We start from the raw sequence: 22187 nt of genomic DNA, 5'->3' as shown, positions 1-22187 counted from the left end.
ATGTCCAGGGTCTGCGGCCAAAATGTTTGCGTGCCCAAGGCTTTAATACACACTCCATAATATTTTCGCGATAATATTTGGCACTTATTCTGATGCACCGGTCGATTGATACGAGTGAAGGGCGACCATCGGCTGTTATGTGGGCCGCCACACCATCACCATGACCGGCGCTTGATTTCTGGTGGTCAAACGAAGGTGCACATTTCAGCTGACCTCTTTGGCAAATAAACACGATCACTTTGTTTTTTTAAAAAACTTCTGGACAACGAAGAAAACCTAATTCGGCAGTTCACCACTTTCGACCAAGCGAAGGAACTCTTTAGCTCGTTTGAGTCTATTTTCTTTCTGTTGCGGTGTAAGTACTTGCACTTTTTTGAATTTCAATGGCTTTATCCCGAGCTAATTATTCAATATTTGCCGAATGGAATATTGCGATATGTTCAGGTCGCGAGCCATTTCCGGCCACTGCGACGCGGGTTTCGGTCAAGTCGCTTCTTAACTTTTCGAACCATTTCTGCTAATGTTGCTGTTTTCTTCCGTCCACTTCCTTGACGACGGACTACGCTACCAACATCATGGTAACGAGCGATGGTACGAGACACAAAGATATATTCACATTTAAATGCTGGATTGCTCTAACGATATGCCACTTGTGGTTTTCCAGCCAAATATAAGGAAACCACACCATAATGCTTGAGTTTCATCACGAATAATTTTTTTTCTGGAATGCTTTTGTACGCTTGTAAACAGTACAATGAGCTGTCACTGAAATAATTTTAACAGCTGTCGCACGAGTGGCTTAGAAATGACAGCAGTCTGAATTTGGTTAAAGTTTTGTCATCTCATCCTGTAAAAGACCTCCTAAAACTCTTCTATAAATAGGGATCTATGCTCTTTTATGTGTAGAAAACCTAAAGCTCTTCTATGCCAAGAAGACATCAGGCTCTCCTATGGCTAAAATACCTAAAGTTTTTCTATGAATACAAAACCCAAAGCTCTATCAAAGTTTTCCTTTTGTATGGATCCAAAGCCTAAAGCTCCTCTATGTATAGAGGACCTAAAGCTTTTCTATGACGAGAAGCCTCTAAATTCTTTGAATAAAATCGTAAATATAAATCTTTGTATTGGTGGAAGATCTTTAAAAGCTCCGCTATATATTAACAACATTCGAAAGCTCTTTTGAGACTCGAAGACCTTCTAAGAAATTTTTAAAGCTATTTTTATAGGAAACCTTCTGAAGCTCTTCTATGTATTTAAGATCTTTAAAAAAGAGCTCCTAAAGCCCTTATATGTATAAAAGTCGCTCTAAAGCTCTTGCATATACTTTTATATACAAAGAAAACTATGTTAAGCTCTTCTTTGCATAGAAGGTGTTTCAAAGCTCTTATGTGTAAAGAAGACGTTTGTAAGCTCCTCTATAAGTAAAGTACTTCCTAAGCTTTTTTATCAAACTACACTATCTATAGCTTTTGTATATATTGGTATATTCCCTTCTGGGAAGAACCTATGTGCAAAAAAAAAAACTTTTAAAAGCTCTTCTGTGTTTAAAAGGCCCTGTAAAACCCTTTTTGGTATAAGATATTCTATAGGACTTTCATGGGGGAAGGTGCTTCAACTGGACGTCAGAACAGAGAATTTTGAAGTTGTCACGAAATTGAAGCTCAAATATATATTAAAGACTTCCATGCAGCAATCGTCATATACAAGTGTGTTGACAGTCAGAAGCAGACCTCTATTAGGCTTTTATTCAATGATGATTTAAAAAAAATCGCTAAAAAAAGACTCAATTCTTTTTTTAAAGACATGATACTATTGAAGACATTGAAAGAAGACATGAAAGTATTCAATTGAAAACTAAATAGTACCTGCATATGACCTGTAGAAGTTGTTTTTTTTTTCAAATTCCCTCTTAACATTATCTTTGCATAGAATACTTTAATTCGCTCTTTGATCTATAGAAAATGTCTAGAGCTTTGTTTTCTACAGAAAAAAGTTTAAAACATTTCCATTCTAAAAAATGTTTTGAAAACCTGAAATTTTCTTTTGTTCGTTTTTGCTACATTTGCTTATGGAAAATAATTTTTTTCACCCTCAAAAGACGATGAATATAAAAGTCATTTTCAAGACGTCAAAAATGAGCATGACATAATAATTTTTATAGTTTTTGTCTGTTTGCCACAAATTTTTGTTTCATCTTCGACGAAGGGGATGATTTTGAATGTGGATGGATGGATTGATGTTGGTTAATGTCATACTCCTCTTCCCACACACTCAAAAGACAAGTCATACACAAGAGCATGACAGAAGTATGTATGTAGATAAATGTGTATGTCAAATAAAATAAGTAGTTAAATGTTTCAAACATAATGACATTTGTGTCTCATCATCGTCTTCATCGCCATTCCCATCATCGTCATCATATGTTTCTGGTAGCTGGAATTGGAATGTGGCAACATGTGTTCTCGTTTGCATTCAATTGTTTTTGCTGTCTGGTTTCTTCTTCCTCGCCTTTCTCGTCTTCAACAACAAGGCAAGGATTCCAAGGATAACGTCTTATTTAATAGGAGTTTTTCCGAGGGAACAATTACACAAGCCACTCGCTGCTTGCACTGGATTAGTTACATTTGTTCAGATTTTCTTTCCCAGAATTGTGAATAGAAATTTGCTTATCTCCACCACAAAAACTAATTATAGATATAGCCGGAGCTATGTTGTCTTTTCATTAGCATTATTTTCTTCTACGCAAAGACTTATTTGTTGCTTAAGAAAATCTTAATTTTCTATGAATTCCAGGCGTAAAAGATTTTCCAAAATTAATTCTTTCTTAAGGCATTGTTGCCTGACTGCCATAATAGATTTCAATTTCGTAAACATCTACGCTTGCTTCGACAACAACTTCGTGATTTATTGGAAAACTTTTCCTATAAACAAATTGCCATTTAATGCGAAAATAATTTTCCAGCCAAAATCCCCTCTTCGTTGGAAATTTGTGGCCGAGTTGCTCCTTGTTATCCAAATCGCGTGTCAAACAATCGGAAAAAGTGCGAATTATCGTAAAATACACTGATTTTAGATAGCAAGTGATGAATGGGAGGGTGGGGGTTATAAGAGAAAATTGATTTTGTTTTGTGTAGTAAACATACTACAATAAAGTTATTATTATAACAAAGGATATAGTTTACATAAAAAATCCACGTCTCTAGTTTTGAATGCTCTTCAAAAATATTCCTTAAAACACACGATAAGAAATAAAAATTTACTAGATTTCCAGAGTCCCCGTAGAAAATACCGTTCGAAAACCCAGCTTTATAAATCTAAATGTCCTTGCGATAAATATCCTTCGAAAATGTCTGTTTGTAGAAGGAAATATCCTTTAAAAATCCACGTTGTTTTTTCTGTGGCAGTCACTGAAAAACTCTGTAAAAGACCCATGTTTTTCAATTTTCTCAATTTCCTGAAAATTTGTCTTCAATAATCCACTTTTAAGGTTTTAAAACTCCTTGGACAAACATTCTTCGCAAATACATACTTTTGTCACTGAAAGCCCCACAAAAATATATCCGTCGGAAACCATCGATTCCAGATTTGCAAGTCCTTGAATATATCCCTCAAAAATCCACATTCTTAGATCTGAACTACTAAATATCCCCGAACAGCGATCTTGAATTTTTTTTTTTCGAAAATCCGCAATTTTTCGACATTTTTAGATTTGAAAGTCCCTGAAAAAATACCCGTCGAACAAACAGGATTTTAATCATTAAAAGTCACTGAAAAACTGCTTCAAAGTTTCACAGTTTCTAGATTTGAAAGTTCTTGAATAAATATTTTTCGAAAATTCAATTCTCTTATCACTGATAGTCCCTAAAAAAATATCCTTCGAAAAGTCATGATTCAAGATTTGAAAGTTTTCTTAAGAGATACCCCTCAAAAATCCAAGTTTCCATATCTGATCGTATTTGATAAAATAAACTTCGAAAATGCCTGTTTCCAGACATAAAAGTCCTTGAGTAAAATATCCTTCGAAAAACCATTTTCTCGTCTCAGAAGAAATATCTTTCACAAATAAACGTTTTTGTCACTAATTATCCTTGTCTGTAGAAAACCCACTGCTCTAGGTATGAATATCCTTAAAAATATCCCTCAAAAATCCCAGTTTCCAGATCTTAATGTATTCGAAAATACCCGTTTTTAGATGTAAACGTCCTTAAGAAAAATATCTTTTGAAAATCTACTTTCTTGTCTCTGAGGAAATATTTTTTATAAATTCATATTTTAGTCACTAATTGTCCCTGAACAAAAATCTTGAAAAATCTTTTTCTACAATTCATGATTCTTTCACGTTTCTAGAATTGAAGGTCCTTGGAAGAAATTTCCTTTTAAAATATCTTTCATATCTCCATTTTTTTGTCCCCAATTGTCAATTTTTTCTAGATCTGAATTTGAATTCGTTACAAAAATGTTAGTTAAAAATCCATGTTTTCAAACTGTGAAAGTCAATGAGAAACTCCTTAAAAAATATCCCCTCTCCCCTTTAAAATTTTCCCTAAAAATATACAGAGTAAGATATAAAAACTAGAACTAAGTCGAACGCCATAATTTTAAATTTTATTAAATGAAAGCAAAAAATGTCGGAAATATCATCAAATTTTAGAATAAGTTTAGATTTGTTCGAATTGGTCACCTTCGGCACGAATTATGGCTTTCAAACCAATGAAACTGTCACACGATGCCCAAATGTTGCTCTGCGGTATTGGCCCATTCCCGGCGAAGCGCTTGCTTGAGATGATCGACACTTTGGTATTTTTAGAGCCAACCTTGCTCTCCAAAATACTCCAGACTAATAGTTCAACGGATTGGTATCAGGAGATTTTGGCGGCCATGGAAATGAAGCGAAGAACGTCATTTTGTAACCATTCTTGGGTGGCGGGTGCTAAGTGCTATGGTGCTGAGTCCAGTTGGAATGTCCAAGGTCTGCGACCACAATGTTTGCCTACCCAAGGCTTTAATACACCCTCCAGAATATTTTCGCGATAATATTCGGTATCTATTCTGATGCCACGGTCGATTGGTCGATTAATACGAGCGTAGGGCAACCATCGGCTGTTATGGCGCCCACACTATCACCATGGCCGGCGCTTGAGTTCTGGTGGCCAATCGAAGGTTCACATTTTCAGCTGACCTCTTTGGCAAGTAAACGTGATTATTTTGGTTGTTTAAAAACTGCTGGACAACGAATGTTTTCTCATCGGAGAAAACCAAATTCGGCAGTTCACCACTTTCGGCCAAGCGAAGCAACTCTTTAGCTCCTTTGAGTTTATTTTCTTTCTGTTGCGGTGTAAATTCGGGCACTTTTTGGAATTTCAATGGATTTACCCCGAGCTCATTTTTCAATATTTGCCGAATGGAATATTGCAATATGTTCAGCTCACGAGCCATTTTGCGACCACTGCGACGCAGGTTTCGAACAATTTCTTTTCGAATAATTTCTGCTGATGTAGCAGTTTTCTTTTGTCCACATCCTTGACGTCGGGCTACGCTACCAGTACGAGCGATGGTACGAGATACAAAAGATTTATTCACATTTAAATGCTGGAGTGCTCTAACGATAGCCACTTGTGGTTTTCCACCCAAATATAAAGAAATCACACTATCAAGCTTGAATTCCATCTCGAATAATTTTTTTTTTTTCTGGAAAATTCTCACCAAAATGTACGCTTGTAAACCATATAATGGGCTGTCACTGGAACAATTTTAACAGCTGTCGAACGAGTTGCTTAGAAATGACAGCAATCTGAAGTTGGTTGCATTTTTTCATCTCTAAAATGACATTTTCTAGTACTATTTAGTACCCTCTTGGTATAATTTTCATGTACCCTACCTTCTGCGGCAACTTTTCACCAGAAGTGACCCTAATGCCAAATATAACAATATGATATCTACTTCTTCGCATTTGGAGAATTTGGTACATTTTAAGTAACAAAAAATTAAGATTTTGTAGACTTGGATATTTCAATCTTTTTAGACCAAACTATGAACCAAATTTCAGTACTTCAGCTTAAACTGTAGTACATTGTAAAGTACATATGGGTATTTTTGCAGGAGGGAGAATTCGGAGAAAATTTGGGTGCTCTGCATAAGATGTTACTTGTAGTTTTTATAAAATGTATAACTCGATCTAAAATTCATAAAAATATAACGAAATGCCCAATTGACAGTTATCGTCAAGGCATTCATAGAGACCGACGTCCAGTGGTTCAACTGTACTTAATTTTTTTTTTCAAGGAGACATGATTTCCTAAACCCGTCTTTTAGATGCGACGGCATTTTGGCCATATCAAATCGAATATTTGCTCTTTAGCCATAAAGCTGGCACGTCATTAAAAGGACAATTTCATAATAACTTGGAAAAGTTCCCAAAATGTACCTTCTCTAAGGACTCTTTTTTTACAAATCGAATCCTCAACAAATCGTTCTAATAAAATGTGACATCTTCCAAGTTCATTGCCACAAGCTTATAAAATTCCCACACATTTATCCTTGGCGGAAAAAATTAAGGGTTATACAAAACAACTCTGGAAACTGCAAATCAAAGATAAATATTCAAGGAATTGAAAACTCGTCGCAGCAAAAGAGTCCTAACCAACAAAGACGGCAGCCAACTAAAATAACAACAATTGGGGGAGGTGGGGTAAGGAAAAACAAGTGTACAACAACTAGTACAAAATCAATTATGTATGAATGGTCTCTCTGACAGTTGAGTTGAGTTGGTGGCGGTGGATGTAATGTGGCCAGGGATGCAGAAAAAGCCATCTGTAGTGGTTGGCAAGAAGTCTAAGGACCAAGAATTATCATATTCATTTGTTTTGCCATTTTCCATCCTACAAGACATTATCATCATGTATACATGAATGTATACATAAATGCATAGAAACATATGTAAAATGGAAGTGGCATAGAATATCAAAAGGACTGCTCTGGCTCTCTTAGGGGGGGAGAAGACAACATTCACAGTTGAAGGAAATATCAAAAACTTATTTCAAACAAGAGACTCGTATTGTTGGCTTTTGTTTTTCTATTCCTGTCTGTCTCCATTTCTTCCGAAAACTTAAGTTTTCTTGTTAAGAAATTGTTTTTCTTAATAAGAAAATAGCAACAAGAACAACAAAAAACGAGAGAGAGGAAACTTTCTTCTTCCCTATATTGTGTTACACCCCAGACGACGGCGGCACAGCAAACACCACGATACTAGTTTCGCAACTTGTAATCCAGTTGCTGTTCAAAAACAAAAGGAAACTTTAGAAGCACAAAAAAAGTTTCCCTAATGAAATTCTCATATTGTACGAATGGCATAAATGTTGCCAACTTGCATACCTATACACACATGCACACACACAGACATAAATAGGTATGTACGTATGTGTATGGCACATATTTGCTACTAACTCTCCGCCTAAATGTTTAGAATTGTTTTGCTGTGAACATTTTCAGGTTTTTTTCTTTTCTCTTTTTGTTTTGGTACCAGGACATGATAATGGGTCCTTTGAAATTGTTCCGGCTTCTCCCTCCCCCTTTCTCACTGCCTTCATATGTAGACAAAAAAGTTTTTGGCCAAAAAATATGTGTTTATTGGTATGTGTTAATGTTTTGTGGTGCGTACGATGTGCCAGTTTTGAAGTTGTAATAATGCGAACACAATATTGGACAAGCAACAGCAATGGCGGTCTGAAAAAATAGGAGTTCAACATTTCTATAAGGATTTTCGAAGAAGGAATTTTGCAGGACATCCAAAACAAGAAACATGGATTTTCGAAAGATTTTCAAACTATTTTTTAGAGGAGGAGAAGTTTTTTGGAAAGATATGTAGTGGATTTTTAAAGATATGTTTCCAATGACTTTTAAATCATTATTCGTGGATTTTTGAAGACATATTTTTTAAGGGTAAGAGGAAGAGTTTTTTTTTAAGGAGTTTCACATTGACATTCTCTGATTAAAGACATGGATATTTTTGTAAGGACTTTCAAAGCTACAAAAATGGAAAGAATTTATTTCAAGAATCCTTTTCAAGGACTATTAGAGACAAAAACGTGAATTTTTGAAGGATATTTCTTCGGGACGAGAAACTAATATCTTGAAGGATATTTTTTCAAAAACCTTCAAACCTAGGAAGTGGAATTTTCGAAGCATATTTTTTTAAAGACATTGAGATATTGAAACGTGGATTTTTAGGGGATATTTTATGGACTTTCATATCTAGAATCGTGGGTTTTCGAGGGTTACATTTTTCTGGGGCTATATGTAAAACGAAATTATACAGGGTGAGATGAAAAAAACTACAACCAACTTCAGACTGCTGTCATTTCTAAGCCACTCGTCCGACAGCTGTTAAAATTATTCCAGTGACAGCTCAATATATTGTTTACAAGCGTATAAAAGCATTTTGGTGAGAATTTTCCAGAAAAAAAGTTATTCGTGATGGAATTCAAGGAATATTTGGCTGGAAAACCACAAGTGCCTATCTTTAGAGCACTCCAGCATTTAAATGTAAATAAATATTTTGTGTCTCGGACCATCAATCGTCAAGAAAGTGGACAGAGGAAAACAGCAACATCAGCAGAAAAGGTTCGAAAAGTAAAGAAGCGACAAAAATGGTTCGTGAGGTAAACATATTTGCAATATTCCATTCGGCAAATATTGAAAAATAAGCTCGGGGTAAAGCCACTAAAATTTCAAAAAGTGCAAGAACTTACACCGCAACAGAAAGAAAATAGACTCAAAAGAGCTAAAGAGTTGCTTCGCTTTGCTGAAAGTGGTGAACTGCCGAATTTGGTCTTCTCCGATGAGAAAAAATTCGTTATCCAGCAGTTTGTAAACAAACAAAATGATCGTGTTTACTTGCCAAAGAGGTCAGCTGAAAATGTACACCTTCGGTTTACCACCAAAACTCAAGCGCCGACCATGGTGATGGTGTGGCCGCCATAACAGCCGATGGTCACTCTCCGCTCGTATTAATCGACCGTGGCATCGGAATACATGCCGAATATTATCGCGAAAATATTCTGGAGGGTGTATTAAAGCCTTGGGCACGCAAACATTTTGGCCACAGACCTTGGACATTCCAACAGGACTCAGCACCATCGCACTCAGCACGCGCCATCAAGAATGGTTATAAAATGAGGTTCCTCGCATCATTTCCAGCGCACAATGGCCACCAACATCTCCGGATACCAATCCGTTTACCTATTGTGACTGAAGTATTTTGGAAAGCAAGGTTGGCTCTAAAAAATACCGAAGTGTCGATCAACTCAAGCAATCGCTTTGCCGGGAATGGGCCAAAATACTGCAGAGCAACATTCGGGCAGCGTGTGAGGTTTTCATTGACCGTTTGAAGGTGCCAAAGGTTTACCAATTCGAATAAATCTAAACTTATTCTAAAATGTGATGCTATTTCCGACATTTCTTGCCTTCATTCAGAAAAATTTAAAAAAAGTAAAAATTATGGAGTTTGACTTTGTTCCAGTTTTTTTTTATCTCACCCTGCTTGCGTATTCAATTTTTGATAATAAATTCCACAAAAATTATAGATATACTTTCGCAGATTTTCTTCATATTTCGTTGGGATTGATCACCATTTGATTTTTGGTATGCTACTTAAATGTTATTATTGGGACCAAATAAATCGAGTTTTCTGAAAGTTGTCACTGAAAGCGTGGCATCTTTACTTCACTTCAAATATTCATTTTTCGGGTCTTTTGATTTGGGTCTCTCCAAATTAGAAAACACAGTCACAGTGGTACATATAACAAAATGACATTTAGGCTACAAATTAGACAGGAAGAGATAGAGGTATCTTCTGTCGGTGTATGCGAATTCAATTACAGATATCCCTCCACAGATCTAAGTATTTCGTGGTGATTAGTTGTCCATCAAAAAAGAAAAGAAAAAAATACTCAAAGAAGGATTTTGATACGCTGCTGAATGTAGTTATCGGGATTAAATTTGCAGATAAGTCGGTTTTCTCAAAAATTCATCAGAGTATTCTATCTTCTAACGAGCGCCATCTAGACTTTATTTTGATTTCATTTCATTCTTCATTCATTCTTACTTGTGGACTACAAAACGAAATAAACGAACAAATGAAAATACATACATTTTATTTTCATTTGTTCGTTTATTTCTTATAGTTTTTTTTTTATAGAAAACAAATAATAACCCCACAAAAAATCAAAATGAAGTATAGATGGCGCCCGTTAAAAAAGTGGAATATCCACCTGCTACAAATTTTTGAGAACCCTGACTTATCTGGCAACTTGGCTCCCGATAACTATGTTCTCACAGCTATTCAAAATCTTTCTTTGAGTCTTTTTTTCTTTGTGATGGGCAACTAATCACCAAGAAATGTGTAGAAGATCTGTGGAAGGACATCTATAATTGATGTGGATTTCATTATCAAAAAAACGGAAAATGCCTCCCTCTCTTCCTTTCTAAGTTGTAACTTAAATGTAAGTTTTTGTTTTTTTATTGTTAGTTTTTCTTTAATTAAATATCCTAAATCAAAAGACCTATAAGAGCCAACATTTGTAGTGAAGTATAGGTGGCGTCCTTTAAAAATATAGGATATCGTTCTATGACAAATTTCTGGAAAATACAATAAGATTATCTTAATAAAATTCATAAATAATGAAAAAAATATTATATTTTTTTTTAAAACATAAAAAATGGTTAAATTTATAAATAATATAAAAATAAAATAAATCAGTAATTAAAAACCTATAAGTAAATAAAATAATATATATAAATACCATAAAACAAAATAAACAAACGCCTAAATAAATAGTGGGACCGTACTAAATTCACCCAAATGTCATATCAGCGACAAGCTCAACAGGGTGGATCCCGTCAGGCAGTTTATATTTATTTGCTTTTCGGATCATTAATAAATCTCACCCAAAATGTTATTTTCGTAGGTGTCTTTGTAGCCACGAATTTTATGGATTTCCCAGCGCCATTAGCTAAGTAGAACGCAACGTAAAACTACACGCCGTTCATTGACTTTTAGTGTCCGAAAAAAAGAAAACTAAACAAAAATCAATTACAAATTTAATGAAATGTAACGATTATGCATCACTGATTTTTACTTCGCTGTCTAAATGGTTTTACAAACAAACAGACACAGACACATCGGCATATAGTTATCGAAACCGAACTAAAAACTGCAGTAATAAAATGCAACGAACACAAAAAACAATTATTCAAATTTGGAAATTTTTACAACTTTCAGTTACGGTCAACATCGATTTTCCACCGAGTGGGGATAATGGCGTCGAAGCGTCAATGGAAGTCAATACAAATAAAACCAGTAAAGAAAGTCTTAAAGTTGGGCGGGACCGACTTTATGATACCCTATACCACTTTGCTAACTTAGTAGAGCTCCACATAACAATTAAAAGTTTTTATGGGAGAATTAAATCCTGCACGCTATGATTATAATTATAGTTTAAAGTTCTAAGGCTAAATATGCCGAAGCATTTCTATCTTTTAAATTCGGACTTGTATTGCCCATTTGGTGCAAAATTAATTTGAAATCGGATAAAGATATATATGGGAGCTATATCCAAATCTGAACCGATTTCGATAAAATTTAGCAAAGGTATTTCTGAGCTGTATTTGATATATTTCCCCAAATATTGTTGTTACCGGGTGCATATTACGACTGCGGAGGACAAAAATAAAAAATAGGAAGAACAATATATATGGGAGCTATAGCTATATCTAAACCGATTTCGATCAAATTTGGCATACTAGCTTTTAGACTCAATTCGGTCATAAGTGCCAAATTCCATCCCATTTGGACAAATATTAGACGTTTGGTGCACAATAAAAAGTAAATCGGACGAAGTTATATATGGGAGCTATATCCAAATCTGAACCAATCTCGATAAAATTTAGCAAAGGTATTTCTGAGCTGTATTTGATATATTTCCCCAAATATTGTTGTTACAGAGTGCATATTACGGCTGCGGAGGACAGGAAAATAAGAAATCGTAGGAGCAATATATATATGGGAGCTATAGCTATATCTGAACCGATCTTCACCAAATTTGACATACTAGCTTCTAGACTCAATTCGGTCATAAGTGCCAAATTCCATGCCATTTGGACAAATATTAGACGTTTGCTGTACAATAAAAAGTAAATCGGACGAAGTTATATATGGCAGCTATATCCAAATCGGAACCGATCTCGATAAAATTTGGCAAAGATATTTCTGAGCTGTATTTGATATATTTCCCTGAATATCGTTGTTACGGAGAGCATATTACGGCTGTGGGTAACAAATATAACAAATCGGATGAACAATATATATGGCAGCTATAGCTATATCTGAACCGATTGCAATCAAATTTGGTCCTTGGGCCAAACAAATGATTTGTGCAAAATTTCATCTGGATCGGGTAATAAATTCGAACTGTACTTTGTTCACAAAAATACATGAACAGGCGGACAGACGGACGGACCTGCATAAATCGACTCAGAATGTGATTCTATGCAGATCCTAAAAAGGTACTATAGGTCTATCTCGTTTCCTTTTGCCTGTTACAAACAAATGCACAGAGACATAATACCCTGACCACCTTGTGGTGTAGGGTGTAAAAATAGTCAATTTGTGAATAGTACCACCGAAACGAAGTAAAACAACAGCAACAATGCCCACAATTCGTTTCAATTGATTTTTTATGTCTCCATGGAGTACTGAACTCAGAATGTGTTTGTGTGAGTGTGTCCCATACAAATGTATATATGTATATACAGACCCACAAAATAAATGCCCAGACAAACTAATTAAATTAAAGTGTCACATAGACGCCTACCTTCTTCTACATCGTGTATCCCAGGCAGGCTATGATGCATTTGTCTGTCAGCCAACCAACCTGCCAGTCAGTCCAACAAACCAGCCAAAATGAAAATCCCCAACAACAAATTGCAAGCAAAAAAAAATCAAAACTCAATCTGATTTTCAAATTTAATTTGTTTTTCCAGCAAATTTGAATAAAAACTCCAAACAGTAGTGTTGTGCTGTGCCGAGGTATTAAGATTGCCACTGGAGATCACTTTAAATTTTGTATCTCTCTGTCGTTTTTTGGGCGTCGTCGTCGGGGGGACAACTGATGATGACAACGTTTGGTGACACAACTCCAGTTGCCGTTTGGCTGGCTGTTATGTGTTGACTGGTTATGAATTGAAATTATGATTATTACCCCTAGCTGACTGACTGCCCGGACCTCATGAAATGACGAAGTGCCCACAGACGAATGCAAAAACCACAAAATGTTGTCACATCTCTTTGAGGTTTTTTTGTTGCCAGTTTCGTTACAAGTTCTTGATGGGATTTTATACAAGTTAACATTTCAATATTTGTATTTGTATAAATATTTACCAGACTAAAAGAGTGCAGATAACATAAATCATTTGTACAATGGAGGAGAAAAAAACTCAAACGAATGAATGTTACATGGGTAGTTGTGTGTGGTTAAATGTACTAAGTCTAAAATGTAAAAAATTAACAAAAAAAAATAAAATAAAATAAAATCGCAGAAATCTTCTAATAGCCCTTGGCAAGTAACTGGAAGATTTTCCTGCTAAAAATTTCCTATGGAAGCTCTTTAATTCCGATGGGAAGGCTTTTAGTAGATCTTGTTGCCAAAGAAACTCTTCTAAAGGTCTTCTTGTTACGCAAGAGCTTAAGGATATATAATAGTTTAAAAATATCTCTTCAAAGTTTCAAATTTTTCGAAATTTTAGAATCTGTAAATTTAGAAGACCTGGAAGGTTATTTTACATCCATTTACATGCGGCATATATCTTCAACCTGTCACAAATTAGAAGGAAATCTACCAGTGTTTTAAGATATTTAGAGAAGATCTCCTGACTTTAGAATAACTTTAGGAAACCTTTCAAATACATGAGATCATCAGAAGCCTTCAGATAGACTTATATTCATAGAAGAAGAGAAATTTAGCTATTAAAGAACTTTTAGAAGGAATGAACCTCCTGCGATCTGCTAGCCATTGACACTTCTAGATGGTGCTCTAGCGGTATAACACGTTCAGAGTTTTTTCCGACCATAGAAAAGGTATTCTTTCTATAGATAATCTTTTCTCAGTTCATTAATGACGTATAGAAGTCTCATATCTTCAGAAAACATAAAGAAGCGAATGCCCACTTTATAAGGTATCTTACCATCAGTAGAACTTTAGAGGGACTTTCAGTCGAGAAAATTTGTTAAAAGTTATTTTCGCCAAATTCTTTTCGTAGAGTACTCATTTTTGAAGATTAATTGTCTACCAGGGAAGGAAAGCTTTCTTCAAGGCATACAAGAGCTTTCTCTGGACTATAGGAAACCTTTCAAATGTTCTTGCCGGAGAGACTAAAAGAGAGCTTTTTATTTTTCACAGGCCTTCTAGCCATTGAAGACACTTGTAGGGGATCCTTAAAATAAGTTTAAGCTATAAAATACACTTTATGCCTTAATATGAGGCATTTAGAAATCCTTTTGGCTTAAAGAGGTCTTTGGTCCTTGAACATCTTTCAAAAGTCTTTGAGGTATAGAAGAGGTTTCATTGGTCATGTAGGCATAGAAAAAGTGTGGGAAGAATAACAAAGCTTTTAAGGAAATTTTTGTCATATAACAGCCTTCTTAAATGCCCTAATAGTAGAGATTTAGAAGGCCTTTTGGATTCAATAGGTCTTTAGTCATTGAACCTCTAGCGAACGTCTTTGAGGCATAGAAGAGATTTCAGAGGTCATTTCTTGTCTTGTAAGAGTAACAGAGCTTTTAAGGATATTTTATTCATAAAAGAGCCTTCCAAATGTCTTCGAGGCATAGGTGAGCTTTTTAAGTTATTTTTTGACACTGAGAAGACTGAAAATGTCTCACACACATAGACAAGGTTTCAACAGTCTTCTAGTTATAAAATCTGCAATTTTTAGATTAGAAGATCTAAAGAGTGCCCGCTTGCTATCCTAGAGCTCGTAGCAATTGTTGTACATTTGCTCATGTCTAGCAGCCTTTAAAAAGCTGTTCTATAAAAAACACCGATAGGAGCTTCAAATCATCCGAAGAGTATCCAATGTAAAGACTTTGAAAATAAAAAAAAGGATCGGTAGGGTTTTCAAATCATATTCACATCGAGAAATTCTTGCGGTTAGCTGTAATATCTGCTTTAGCTGTAAGATCTGTTGTAGGTTTTCGTGGCTTGAAGTGCTTTGAAAGCTCTTCCACAACAAATACCGCTAAGAGTTTCAGACCATCTTCGTAGATACTTTAAATACCCTCCACCAATTGGAACGAATTGGAAAATTTTCAAAAAAAAAAAAGCAAAAAAAATCGGTTGAAATCTTACAATAGCTGAATATAACGGCATTGTTTGTCATAAGCCATTACCATATTCAAATTCGAAACTTGAAATAAACGGTGAATAATGTAGCTAAACTCATGAAAATGCCATATATAGGGAGGTACCGATATATCGGAGCTTTACGAAGACCTGGACCTGCATAGACAGTTTTCTGTCACAGGCTGTAGCTTCCATTACTAACTTCAAATACGACATCTGAAACAATTTCGGTGAGTATTGTACCTTAAATCGTCAAAATACCAAATAAAGGGAGATACTGATATATAAGGCCTATACGAAGGCCTGGACCTGCACAGACAATTTTCTGTCCCAGAGTGTAGTTCCCGTTGCGAACTCTTAATACGTAATTTGAAACTAATACGGTGAATAATGATCATTAAGATAGCGAATATTGAAAGGTACCGTTATATGGGGGGCTATTCGAAAGACGTGGACCTGCACAGACAATTTTCTGCCTTAGGCTGTAGTATTCATTACAAACACCAAATTTGAAACAATTCCGGTTAATAATGTCGCTAAAATCATCAAAATACCGAATATGGGGAGGTATCGTTATATGGGGTCTATATGAAAACGTGAACCTACATGGCCCATTTACGAATTTAACCTGCCTACTGGCAAAATAAACATGTGTGCAAAAGTTTAGCCTTCTATCTCAATTCATTCGAAAGATAGCGTGATTACAACAGACAGACGGACAGACAGAAAGACGGTCATAGTTAAATGGTCTTAGAATTTTACGCTGATCAAGAATATTTATACTTTGTTGGGTCTGGCATGAGCATTTCGAGGAGTTACAAACGGAATGACAAAATTAATATACCCTCCATAGTATGGTATAAAAAGATTATAAGGCCCTACTATAGCTAGAAGAAGAAAAAATTCTCCCACAGCTGAAAGCCTTTCCCCAGACATTTAGATTATAAAGCCTTAAAAACTTGTAATTTAAATTGCAGATCTTTAAAAGTGCATCAAGGCTGATCACATAAAGGCTTAAGGCTAAAATATAACTCCATTTCGCGGAAAGGAGATTTAAAGAAAGTCTTATGTGTAAATAGCTCCTTCGAAGCTCTTTTTTGAGTTTCTTAGTTATTTTCCTAAACGTAGTTAGTCTTTTTCCCATTTCAGGATTTTTTCTTATTTGTAAATATTAATTGTAAAAAACAACAACAGCAACAGCAATAACAACTGCTAAATAAATTGCATGCGTAACCTGTCTAAAATATTGCACCTCACTAAAATAAGTCCATGATTTATGAGATGTTGTAGTCAATTAATGATTGCAGCAGGGGCATTGGGTGCTGCATTGCAAGGCAACGAATTGGAAAATTGTTTTGCAAAAAAAAAAATTGTTCAATACGCCTTTGCACTGGGTGGAAAATCTGCCAAACTACTGCTGCTACTTGGGTTTCAATCAAGTGAAGAAACAAAAGAATGTTGTCGCCAGGCCTACACACACATGCACGATTTATATACAGACAAATAAAACAACAACGCTAAGAATGAGAGAATGATGATGACAAAATCATCAATTCTGATTAGACAGGCTTATGGCTAAATGGGAAAAACCCCTGGGTTAGGGAGGGGATGCATAGATGGAAATCTGTTTACAATTTTGTGATGAGTCGGAAGGTACCTTTGCAACCCCATACAACATGCATCCCTTGCCAAAGGCAACACCCACCCTTGGCTTTGAGGAAATATTCAATGCAATCAAAACTTAGCTATTGATTTTTGTGGAAGGCAAGGTCAGTGCCTTTTTCAGGAATCCCAAACTCCGTTTGGTGGGAAACAATAACATTTCGGTTATGATTTCCAAATATTTTTCTTTTTTCGAATTTTAATTGGTTTTCAGTTTTTGGTTGTAATGCATGACATCCGCTCATTGAATACACAAATGGAACCAGATGTTCTCATTCTCAGCACGTTGCTGTTAAGGGGAAGAGGAGTAGGGGGTGGATTGTGTATCGTGTATATGGCGCAATAGTTTTGTAATTTCCAATTCTCTATTGGAACAAATGTTGGCAATTTTATGTCGATATGGTTTTTCTAATGTCTGCCTTTTTCTAATTTCCCCCCTTCCCCTTCCCTTGCCTTTCCTATCTGCTCGTTAGCCAAACTATTCTATTCTTTGTTAAAAATATCAAATTTCAATTCAAGTTGCCATTTTTACTTCGATCAGAACTTTGTAATGGCCTTGGGTGTTCTCTCCCTCAAAACAGGTTGGCTGTTCCATTCCCTTTTTTCCCCTTCCCCCAGCCCCTCAAAAACTTGGTTAATTTATTAAAACTACTTGCAGATCCCAATTGAAACTTTCTCACTTAATGCAGTGTGAGGAAGGCAACGACATACCTTCGACTTCTAATGGCATTCCAATGAACTGGAGCGCACAGGTAGGCAAACAATGGCAACAATTTCTAAAAGGCCAGGCCGGTCAGTTGGCCTTTGAGTTGATTAAAGTTGGAGGTGGAAGACAACTTGCCATCGTTTTAACACCATCAAGACCGACCTATGGAATCTATTTCGTCGATGGCATGCCAGGGAGTTGTAAGCAGCTTAAAACTACTTAATGGAAGGTAGTAAGGTTGGTTGTTGGGCAAGCCAAGTTTGACAGGCCGTCAGACAGGTGGCAATTGACAGTTAAGCAAACGTTGTTACCGAGTACTACTCTCGTCTACTGCAGCAGGGAAGGAAGTCTTCTTAACATTTTTTTTCGAGAATTTATTGGCTGGTCTATGAATAAATTTTTGTTAAGCCTCTAAATGCATTTCATTAAAATTTTATCATCGTAAATTAACACCGACTTACAACTGTCATATGGCCCAAAGCCCCCACCCCTTCCCCTTCGTTTTTTTCCATTTGTGGAACTTTGTCCGGGAATTATGTAAACGAATTGGGTGTGAAAAAGTCATAAGCTGCTTAGAAATGTAAAACTTGCCGTCATGTATTTATGTATTTTTTGGTGAATCGGAATTTATGGTTGACACCTTAGACATGGCAGCGTGAAAAAATAACTTCTAGGGGTTTTATATGAAGAGATTTATAAATGGTAGACCTCTTACAGATTTTTCACAGGGAGAAGAACTTCCAAAGTTATTATTGAGATTCACGTCCGAATAAAGACATTTTGTAGGTTGAATGACTTCTAAAGTTCTACCGTAGAAATAAAGCCTTCTAGACGAATAAATCACTGAAAAGACTTCTCTAGATAAGAGTATGTCTCCTAGAGATACAGAATAACATATCATCTAAAATACTTCATCTTCTTAAATATGAGAGAACTTCCGAAAGAGAAACATTTTAAGAAATTGAAAACCTTCTAAAGGTGTTTCATTGAAGAAATTCAACTTTTACAGGTTCTCTACGGAGAGGAACCAATTTCTTTCTTAAGGTTTTCTGTCCATTAGAAATAGGCTACCGACATTTTATAAAGAATAACTTATGTACGTCTTTTAGAAATCCGCAATAGCAGATCGTTCGAAGAAACTCGAAATATAGATCTTCTGATGTTACATACTCTCTTAACGGCTTTTTTGTAGAAGAACATTTGAACGACTTTTATAGGTAGGAAGTCTGTGAAAGATCTTCTTTAGAGATTTGATTCTAAAAATGTCCGATCTTAAATACTTCTACAGTAAGAGAACAATTTAAATGCTTTCAAACGTCATAAGCATTTAAAAAAGAACTTCATAAAAGAACTTCTATGCCTCTTCATATTCGAAACATTTTAGTTGCAATTAGTTTCTGTAAATTTCCGAATATTTTATTTGTAATTCGAATTTTTCCATTTTAATTTGAATATCACCTATAAAAGTCTTTTAGGATGTCTTCTAGCTGTAGAAGGCTAGAAGACCTTCTTCTAATGGAAGACCCAAAAGTTTTGTATTGTCTGAAGATTTTCTAGAGACCTTCTAATGTCTAAAAGATAGTTCTTGAATGGTTCAGTGACAAAAAGACCCTCTACTGATCTTCTAAAGAAACTTTATAAAAGTCTCCCAAGGTTTTTCAGCCATAGATGCTCCTTCAGGCTTTGACCTTGAAAAGTCTTCTCGGCATACAAAACTCTTCTTCTGGTTAGCGAGTTTTCGAGCTACAGAAGAACAACCATTTGTTATGGCTATAAAGAAAAGTAATCCGGAGTACTTTTCTTGTGAAGGCTGAAAGACGTCAGAATAGTTCTAAATGCCTAAATAAACCATGGAAAGCATTCTTAAAGTTTTTTTTTTATAATTACGAAGGCCTGTAGAGGACCATCTATGAGGAAAGACCCTTAAAGATCGTTCTTCAGCTAGAAGCCCACTAAAAAGACCATGAAAGCTTACAAGGAAATTCTTTGACCAAAAACTTTTCTACAGTAAAGACCTCTAAGAGCTTTAAATCATTTTTGCACCCAACGACCATTTTATGCAAAGACCATTGGAAGAGCTTAGAAAACATCTGAAATACATTCTACAAGAATTTAATTGGATTATATTTTTATTAATGGGGTTTTAGGGTTGGTAGACCTTCTAAAACATTTTTCTTAAAATAGCTTCTTAAAATCTACTCAAACTCTTTAAGGCTAGAAGTGTTTCTAAGCGCCTTATGTAGCCAGAAGGCAATAGTTGCGGACATCCCAAGGTTAAAAAATGTCTGAAGGCTTTCTATTACTAGAGTACCCGCTACCAGTCTCCCAACACTTCGAGATTAACTAACAGTGTGTTAGGCTGGAAGGCATTCGGAAAGTACACTTAAAGTCATTGAAAGGGGTTCTATAAAGTCCGAAGGAATTTTTAAAGCTTATTAATGCATACAAGATCTTCCAAAAGTCTAAGTTTCCTAAACGGTTTCTATGAAGGCTCTCTATATATCTTGTGAAGGTGTCCTATGGCTTGCAGAGTATCCATAGAAGAGTCTGAAAAACTTTTCAAAACTTCCAATAGTCTTTAATGGCTAGAAGGAGATAGTCCTGTATATCTTTTACGGCTAAAACATTACTTTAGAGTCGTTTGTGGCTTGAAAAGCTTCTTTAGATCTTCTATGCTAGAAATCCGCTGAAAACGGCTATATTTCTGGAGAACGTTCTGATGATTTTTTATGACAAGAAGTTATCTCTAGTAGGGCTTAAGGAATCCTAATAAAATAAATATAGGTCTTTCGTGTACACAAGAACTGTACATGTACCCTATAGGACGTGGAAGCCCCCGGAAGATCCAAAAATTCTTAAAGTTCTTCAAAGTCCCTGGTAAGGCTTAAGGAATCCTAATATAATATATACAGGTCTTTCGTGAACACAAGAGCTATACAGGTTCCTATATGCATATCAAAACTACTGACGTACCCTATAGGACGTGGAAGCCCCCGGAAGATCCTAAAATTCTTAAAGTTCTTCTAAGTCCACGGGGGCAACTGACAAGGGCCACTAAAAAAATCGAGGAAGAATATTATTCTCTAGATAATTTTTCATATAGAAGTTCCACTCTTTCTGATATCTTCCCATGAAACTTAAAAATTTTTCAAAAATATTCATATCACACTTAGATCAGGTGCGAAAATGTCCCATACTTCGGTGCCAATAGGGTGTTAAAATTTTGAATAATAACGCAAATCAGGCTATGTTTAAATAAACGAACTTAAACTTGAGGGTATACATTTGGAGACACAACGGATTGATACGTTCTAATTTGTTATAGAGAAGGGCGTCGAACGATAGAAATCTTTTGGAATGTCTTTTTACTGTGGGAGTACTTAAGAGGGGGGATTCTCTTACCCAGACATTTGCGAGAGAAATCTCTTAGGTACAGAAAACTGTCTCGGGGCCATGTAGCCTTAGAATACCTTCTGGGCATATTCTATATACATATAGGGGAACTACAGAAGGTCTTTCAGGATTAAACCGTTTTTGTTGTCATTTTCATGACCTTTGAGATGTCATGTCTGTTAAATGTTTTTTTTTCTCTTTTTTCTTTTTTTTTGTAGAAGGTCCTCTAAGGGTCTTCCATGAATAGAGAACCTCCTATTAACTTCACAGCCAACACAATCGACAGGTGTTCAATTTTTTTTAAATGACTTCCTTGTTGTAGCGTTTGTCGGAACACAATGTGTATTGAGATATTCCAAGTCAGCCAATAAATCCTTAACAGCTGCTGTAATAATTATCCTTAATGTGTTTATCGCTGTTCTTTTATGTTGCCCTTTCTATCTCTCTTCCATGTGTTTATAATGTGTTAACTTATTAAGGGTTTGTATGAAACTGGGATTAAAATGAAAATTCTGAAAATGTGAAAAATATCGTTAATCCAATTTAATCTCCTTGCATCTGCTAGTGACTCGGAATTGAAATTTTTTTCAAATTAATATGCAACTTATGACAAAGGAAAATAATGTTGGAGAATTAAAGAAAATATGCCAAGTGAGATGTAAATGGCTCCACTACATCAGTGGGAGAAATTTAAATTTTTGAAATTGTAAAACCCCTTGATTTTAATTTTGTATATGACTACCCAGACATCCGCGCCTCAATAAAATTAAAGGGTACTAATAAAAATTAGATCAAGGATTTTTAAAATTTCAAAAATTTCTTCCACTGATCGTTGAAGCCATTATTTGGTGTTCTTCGTCAAGAGAAATTTAATTTTAGAAGTTTCACAATCCCTGGACCTAATTTCACATATGGTCCTTTATTTTAGATACTCTAGTGAGGTATTGATGTCTGGGCTAATATTCTTCGGCAGCAGACAGTTAAATTTTGGACTACCAAAGTCCATGAACATCATACGTTCTGTGACCGAG

At 35.5% G+C, this 22187-nt stretch overlaps 1 protein-coding gene across 5 annotated transcripts in view; it reads left to right on the top strand.

Moving 5' to 3' along the window:
• Window positions 1-22187, top strand: part of LOC101894638 (neogenin) — a 248227-nt gene that overhangs the window by 114364 nt on the left and 111676 nt on the right. The window lies entirely within an intron of this gene.

This window comes from Musca domestica, unplaced genomic scaffold, assembly GCF_030504385.1.
Source record: "Musca domestica strain aabys unplaced genomic scaffold, Musca_domestica.polishedcontigs.V.1.1 8, whole genome shotgun sequence".
NCBI classification, from domain to species: domain Eukaryota; kingdom Metazoa; phylum Arthropoda; class Insecta; order Diptera; family Muscidae; genus Musca; species Musca domestica.
The sequence above is the reverse complement of the archived record's forward strand: the minus strand, read 5'-3'. Positions and strand labels throughout refer to the sequence as shown.